The following is a 7,888-nucleotide window of genomic DNA, read 5'->3' as shown; positions in this document are numbered from 1 at the left end:
TGCTGAGAAATCTTGTTAACACCATGTAGCAAAATAAACAGACTACAGTTATTCATTTAAGTGTTTCCCAACTGAGAATCCTCCATCACCAACGTTGCTTTTGCATGGTGGAATATTGCTGGCATCAAGACATTTTTCTCTTCACAAAATGGCTGAAGCGAGGATATTCTATGCGGAAAATTGCTACACTGCTGGCTTTTATTGTCGTGGAAAGTGCACACAGTCTATGCGAGGTTGATAGAAAACCTGTGCCAAATTTGACAAGTAGTATTGAGCAACAAATGCTTTGTAATAGTCCAATTTTTTTGATCCAAACCTTGACCCATTGGAACTGGCAGTTTGTTTCACCAGGACAAAAGTAGTGGGTTTTCGTAGTCCAACCGTCAGAATTTTGATCCCCTTGCAGGGGACGTTTGCCGGATTAAGCGTGTTCTCAAAGAGTTAGTGCATGTTTTCTGACAGTTGCGGCATATCTGTACTGCGAGCACGGTAATTGCCTTCAAAGCGTTTAGCCACATTGTGAGGGAATTTTCTCACTGAAAAACCATATGCGGAGCCTACTGAGCCCTATCCCGACACAAGAAAACGTCGTCTGGTCATTTGATTGTGAGTGTGCTTCACATAATTCGCTTCCCACTTCTATACAAAATAAGGGATTGCCAGAGGTCACGACGTCCATTCTACATAACACATTTCAACATTCGATGTCCTTATTAAATTGTCTACGAGCATTGTAACTGCCTTGAAAAAGTTTAGCCACAATGTGAGGAGATTTATTTACTGAACAACCATACGCGAGCCTACTGAGCGCTCCCCCGATGCAAGCAAATTTGGCCTGGTCTTTTGATGACTGGCGTGCTTTATATTCTCCACTTCCCACTAATACACAAAATAAGGAATTTGGGTTACGACATCCTTTCTACACAAAACCCTTCAACATCCGGAGTCCTTATCAAGTTATCCAACGGGTAGTGCTCTCCGAGACCTCAAATGGCCTTAAAATGTGTTTATTCTGTCATTTTGAAACACGCACAGGAGGTCCTAACATGGTCATGCATGTCAAAGACCAAATACGGCTTTGTTACAGTTCTTGTTGTGTTCTTTGATCCGGAATCCATGGTCTTGGGAACACATGAGAATTGAGTCCCAATCGTTGCCGATATTGAAAGTGCTTTGCTGCGTTAAATACCACTGAAAACCAATTTTGCACCGTTTGATCATCCAGTTTAATCAAGCTTACTGCCAATCAACATAAAGCGACATCTGTTTGTAGTGTTGGCGTATGCCCCGGCGGACTGCAGTTTTGATGTCGTGAGGGATACTTTTTAACCAGAATTAGCTGGACCCACATATTAGGAAAGAAAAGCTGACACTATGATTCTTGCTGGCGACATGAATGCTCAAACTGATCGTTTGTACACCTTTATATCACATCAGCGAAATCATTGCGTAGACAACGGGAAGTGACTCCTAGCTGTGCGCCAATCATCAACTGTTTCTGACCAGCTCGGTCTTTCATGGTTAAACTTCGGCATTGCACAACCTGGCGGCCAACAATTGCAAATCAACCGTGGACCCATTTGGATCAAGTAGTCATCAGCCACCACCGTTTCTTATGGAGTACATTATTTGAGTCTCATCGCGCCATATTGTGAGCAGGCCTGACGAGTTTTTCTTTCAGGCCCCTACAAATTAGTAAGGAGCATGCCAATCTACCATCTTAAAAGAACTGCCATAGCTCAGCAGTATCTTTCCGACATAGCTCAGCAGCTGCTCACGGAAACCTAACCCTGTACTGATGTAAGGAAGAAAGCCCTTCGCCGCGATGCCATTTACTACCAACCACCAAATAAGCAGTAACAAACTATTGGGCAGGAAAGTAAACGTCTCATATGCACATGATTTCAAAAAGCAGCACGTCTTCACGCGTTTCCTTGAACTTGAATATTCACTGAGTATCACGTAATTGTAAACGAACACTGCAGAACACTTCAATAAGTTCCGTATTAAATTTCACCTTTTATTATGTGCTGTTACACCGGTAGTGAGTACGTAGACAAAGCATGGAAAAATGTGAAAGGAGTCAATCTAGTGGCACTTAATTTTGTCTGTTCAACTTTTTCGATACAACTAAAGGACCACTGGATATCGTCAAGATCTCTAGTCCTGATTGTTGCCAAGACATTCATCCCGGGGGGCGCACGCAATTCCCTCAGACGCAGCATTACATACGGGCGAGTCAAAAATAAAACGCGATTGCAAATCAGAATGAGGAATCTCTAATGAGGAATGATATATGAGGAATCTCTAATGCAACGTGAGGAGGCGCCAGAACCTTATATTCTCCATACAGCGTTCTTCAAAAAAAGCGGAGAACACATGGCGACCCATCTGTCAAAATCCATCGATGTGATATTGAATGAAGATAAATGCCTGAAGAGTGGAGCACATTACAAAATGGCAGGCGGAAGTTTTATGAAAACAGTCGTGGTGTTGGCCCGGTAGCTGTGGCATTCTGAATGCTCTCTGCTCTCATCTACCTTGTTTTCAAATTTTTCATTGGTACTCCCATCATCTAATCCCTTTGGAGTCAAAACGCACCGCTGCATTCGTCCACATGTAACGTTGACGTGTGAACAAGGACACAGCCGTTGTAATGAAGACAATATTAAACAACATAAATAATGCCAACTCACTGTTTGGCATGTGATTCTCTTCCGAAGACTGTAAAGTGCAAAGTGTACTGGAAGACTGGCTTGAAACATAACCCCATGATAGCGGATAGGTCGACTGAAACAGCAAACAGATTTGTTTATCTCGGCAACTGCATTAGCCATGGTTTTCTAGTCAAAAGTGATGGGTGCATCCGAATAGGGAAAGCCAGGGTGGCTTTTGTGAAAACGCATCACCTGTGGTACACATGTGACATCAACTCCTCTATCAAAGACCGAGATTAAAATGCTCTGATGCCCTCCATTTTATCATGTGGATTGGAAACCTGGACGATGTGCTCCAGGGACGTCGAAAAAATTCGGTATTTGATCACCGATGTCTTTGAGGCGTCGCCCGAGTCTGATGGGAACACAGGATCAGTAGGGCTGAAGTACAATGAAAGGTTTTTGTAAGACAGATAAGCTTATAACACTCCATAGTTTGTGCTGGTTTGGTCACGGGCATCGTGTAGTTCATTGAAGGGGCCTATTTACACGACCACGCAAAGGGTAAAAAGGAAGCGACTGAGCTTAACTAGTGACTTGGTAGTGATAATCAGTAGGCTTCACGGAAGTCAAAATGAATGCGTTTTCTAATACATGGTATAACATTTAGGTAGATATTAACTCAAATTTTTGCTACTCATGCTTTGAAATTGGAAGTAATCTCAGATTTTTCCATTCGTCATTCACAGTCATAAAAAGTTGATAACGATAATCTTCCTGTTCAACCCTTAACATCTAATACAAAATGTATCTGACATTTTACCTGCCGTGTTTAAAGAGCAACACCCGTGTGAGTAAAACAGCAAACAACCGAGGCTAACGACAAATTATTTTGCAAAAAGTAAAGTCAACTTCCAGTCGTGGTTACTGAACTACCAACCATTGGGTATATTATTCAAAATCAACAGCTGTAGAAACTATATTTAGTAGGCTTTCGCTATTCGAAAGCACTTCAACGCTGCAATTAATCATAGCAGGGAGGTTCAGTGAGAATGAAGGTTCTTCCCATTTTTTCCCTTGAGAATAACAGAGACGCTTTGTTTCAAACAAAACAATCCATTCCATTGTTGAAAATTTGCTGATTTCTCTATTGAAGCGGTGATGTGGCCACTTGAATGTAGTGCTTTGCTAATTCCGAAAGGCTGGGTTTTAGCTGTCTGGTCTGCAATAGGGGACAGCTCTCTCCAGAACCATTGTTGTTGTTCGCTCTCTTCTAGACTTGAGGCAATGTTTGAACAGAATTGAACCAGTGACAAGGCTTGCTGTAAACCATCCGCAAATTACGCATGGGTACACACTGCAGTCAACCGTAAACTTGCGCAAGCCAGTAGAAATGGCTTCATGTTGCGCTAAAACGCTCGGCCGCTAGTGGATGGTCAGGAGCATGATTACGTGGCGCTTAAATATTATGTAGCTTCAGCTGTCCTTTGATCGCAGAATTCGCGTCAAATGGTCACGTGCTGACTGGTTTCTTCAGTGACGACCTTTCTCGTAGAAGATGAGAAATCAGCTGCATGCAGTTTTTGGTATCGTGAGGATTTTGGAACTTTCAGTTGGGCTTTCTTCCCGCAATTAGTTGAAGACATATTAGACAATTTGCGCTGTATGTTTGTTATCCATATTTAGGATTTTTTGAATGGTGGATTGATGGGTGTTTGCGTTTTATGTGTAATAGTACCGGTCCTCATCAGTGCGCTCTTGGTATTCGCCGCAGAAATTAGAACCTTTTCTACTTAGAGCTTAATTAATCTGGTTGGATGTGCAGCATCTCAAAATCTACTGTTTGCTTCCTTTCGGGACGATGTTCTACCGGATGCCTTGTAGCATTTAGGCGAATACGGAACACGGCTGCATTAAAATCCGGATGGATTTTGTTTGAATATAATTATCATTCGCGCTACCCTAACAGGCCAACGGAGAAACCGTTGCATGGAAAAGGTTTTGAATTGAGGTATGTGCGTAAGTGGTGTTCCAGCTATTGCACAACTCTTGTTTTTTGGTTCACATCCAGCATTTCACGATCAAGCACAGTGTGTCCATCAGCACAACCAATGCAGAAAGCCTTCTTAAACAGTGGCTATTATGACCGTTGAATTGAGATGATCTCATTTTGCTTGATGTGGTGAACTTCTGCCTATCTATTTGCAGTATTTTATAGTTTGAAATCGGGAGTGGGCCATCGTGGATAGTGCGACTCTCGACGTAGCCCACAGCAACTGTCCACGATAACGTCATCATAACTTGGGGTGATTTGATAACGCAGTTGCGTATACACACATTTGCAATGTCTGTTGAGAAGTGATTATTCTGGCAAACGCTGTGGCACAGCTGCAAGTACTAAAGACTGATGTTTGTAATGTATAGCCTGGGGTAGAGATTTGCCGGTAGAATTGCTACATTTCGGTGTCAGAAACCGATGGCTGTCTGATATGGGTATACCTGTATCGGAGGATCAATCTGTCAAAATTAAACGTTTCAACACGGACCTTCTGGCTACAAAAATTGGAAACTTAATTGTACACGTTATATAAAGTAGCCGAAATGGTAATGTGTCGCAGAAACTACTTATATACTGTTAGGTATGCTGTATCTTTTGCATAGGTGAACCGAAAGAGTTATCTCCCTTATTGGTTGCAACGACCTGTTTATGACTGGAAGAAACAGCTTTTAACGAATGCGAAGTTTGATAAGAGATTGAAAATTCATGTCGAAGACAATGATTTACAGTTACCTTCCCCAATCATTTCCCACGATTTTTGCTCTTTATAGCACTCAGCTGTGTTCCATGGAGGAAGGGTTTAAACATGCGGTTGGGGTCAGTACGAAAAATGTATCGGGGTGAATAAAAGTCCCACCGATCCCACTGCACTGCACGTCGTATGCATTTGCAGACGTTCACCTATGGGAGCGACAATCTATCATTCAAACCCTGCTAAGTAGGCGATCAAATCCGAACGTTGAAGGGCACATTACAGCTTACTACCGCTTACTTTCTAATCATTTTGGAAACAAACTTCGGATGGATTCAAAAGGGAATACAGGTGTCAGCGAATACACTCAATTTTCGAGAGACTCACCCGGAACACAGCTGAATCGCTCGTTTGTGATGTTTCCAGGCAATTGAATGTGTCACACCAGCCGCCTCATATTTCATTCGCTACGATATTCAAGATATCGCGATACATGCGTATTCGTATTGCAATACTGCTGAAACTTCGTTGACAGCACACGACCGGTTTCGTCCTGATTGAGGCGTATCAAGTAGGCGAAGTCCCCGGGAACATATTGACTAAATGGAACCAAGTTAGCGAAACACAGAAGTGTTTATTCTGTGCTCGACTCTCATGCATTTTAAGATTAAAGAGCCATGGCACCGTTTTTTGTCCGCAACACTTCAGACTCACCTGTTTTTCTAACAACTTATTTTCCCTGCCGCTCTAATCAAGTAACAATTGGCCTTCCTTCACTAATTTAGATCACTCAGCATCACAAAAACTATTTGAGCTTATTTTGTAAATGTGATGAGCTGCAGAGAAAAAAACAATAATAAAACAACTGTTAGCTTGTATATGTCATGGGAAAATTCGTAGACTGCTCACTCGTCACCAACGTTACCATTAGGTAAAATAAAAGCGACATTTCGCCTTCTTTCAAATGTTATATTTAACAGGTCCTCAAAATTCATGGGAATTTTTATAACTTAATGTGAATTTCAGGTACTTATCTTTCCAAGCCGCTACTCTAGTTATTGGACTGTTTAGATAATCAGTGAATCTTCCATTGGAAACAATGTTTGCTGACATATTGGTCATACTGTGTCCAACGTTACTTTGATGGCTATTATGACATACAAAAAACGGTGGATGTCTTTAGCCAAATAGTTAACAAACACGGTTTAGTCTCATGCAAAGTGTCTACTTCTGTCGGTTCTTGGATTATTGGTTGTTCTGATCTGCGACAGCAGTAGGAAAGCAGTACATGCATGATAGAAAATATAAGGAGACAGAAAGTCAGATCCGTGTTTGTTTCAGGCCACAGCAATCGATGACGAATAAAAAGTATGCACTAAATACGATGGCAGTTGAATGTTGTAATTTCGTGGGAGATGGTCCCGGGTAGCAAAAGAGGGGATGTGTTGGTTAAATGACGTCAGCCAGAGGACAGAGAGTAACCGCGACTATGAAAGTAGATCTGACATCAATGTGCAGGAAAATTTTTTCCATACTCGTAATGAGAATGTTTTGCCAAACGGAGAAACCTGTCAATGTCTTGGGATATTATTTCCGTACAAGTGAGTATTTTACGATTCGCGGAAATTTACATGCTAAGTTTAAGCATCAGTTCCGGATAGGGTACTGCACTTCTACACTGTACTACTTGCTTAGACGTTCAGAAACTGTAGTGAAATTAATAAGCCTACCGTTGAAAGGAAAAAGGTTTTTGCTGCGGAGTTGTTTATTGAAGAACGCTAACTGAAGAGTTACAGAATACTGGACAGGGAAGCAAATCTCGCATATGCATCTTGTTTACAAAAAGTGAATATCCACCTTCTCCTTGAACGCGTCTTCCCGAACTTTCCTGGATATTCATTGACCATTACTCAACTGCAGGCAAATGCTACAAAGCGACTCCACAAATTCCGTAACAGATCTCACTTCGCAAGAGATGCCAAGCGGATTTACGGGGAAACATACCACTCGCATGCCCCATCAGTAGTATCCACCATTACACTATGTTCAGACCGTACTACTAAATACCGGTTATTTAAGAATGGTGGTCATTTGTCTCTTTCGCTCCCTCGGAGTATGTGAAAGGCCTACCCTTGGCCAACCGACCTTTATTGGATGACAAATTATCGAACATATCCACACATGCGGTCCCAATTCACCGGACTAAAGATGCTATCTCTTGTTTCCCAGAATCACAGCTTGTTTGCTGTCCCGCTGAAGGACAGTGATGTCGAAATTTTTATGTGTGGCCTAGTACTCAATGGTGTGGGTGGGCGCGCGAAAAGTTTGAATGATGAAAACAAAGCATGGAGGAGGTGGATAGACATGCGATAAGCTCACAATGGGCTTTCGTAGCGTCGTCTCTCAGGCGGCATCCGATGGTAGATAAAGACGGTAGGATGCAGAATCGACAGGCTAAAAACTCCAAACATAAGCAGCCCT

The sequence above is a fragment of the Opisthorchis viverrini genome (assembly GCF_000715545.1).
Source record: "Opisthorchis viverrini unplaced genomic scaffold opera_v5_7, whole genome shotgun sequence".
Taxonomy (NCBI): Eukaryota; Metazoa; Platyhelminthes; class Trematoda; order Opisthorchiida; family Opisthorchiidae; genus Opisthorchis; species Opisthorchis viverrini.
Note: the sequence above shows the minus strand (reverse complement) of the source record.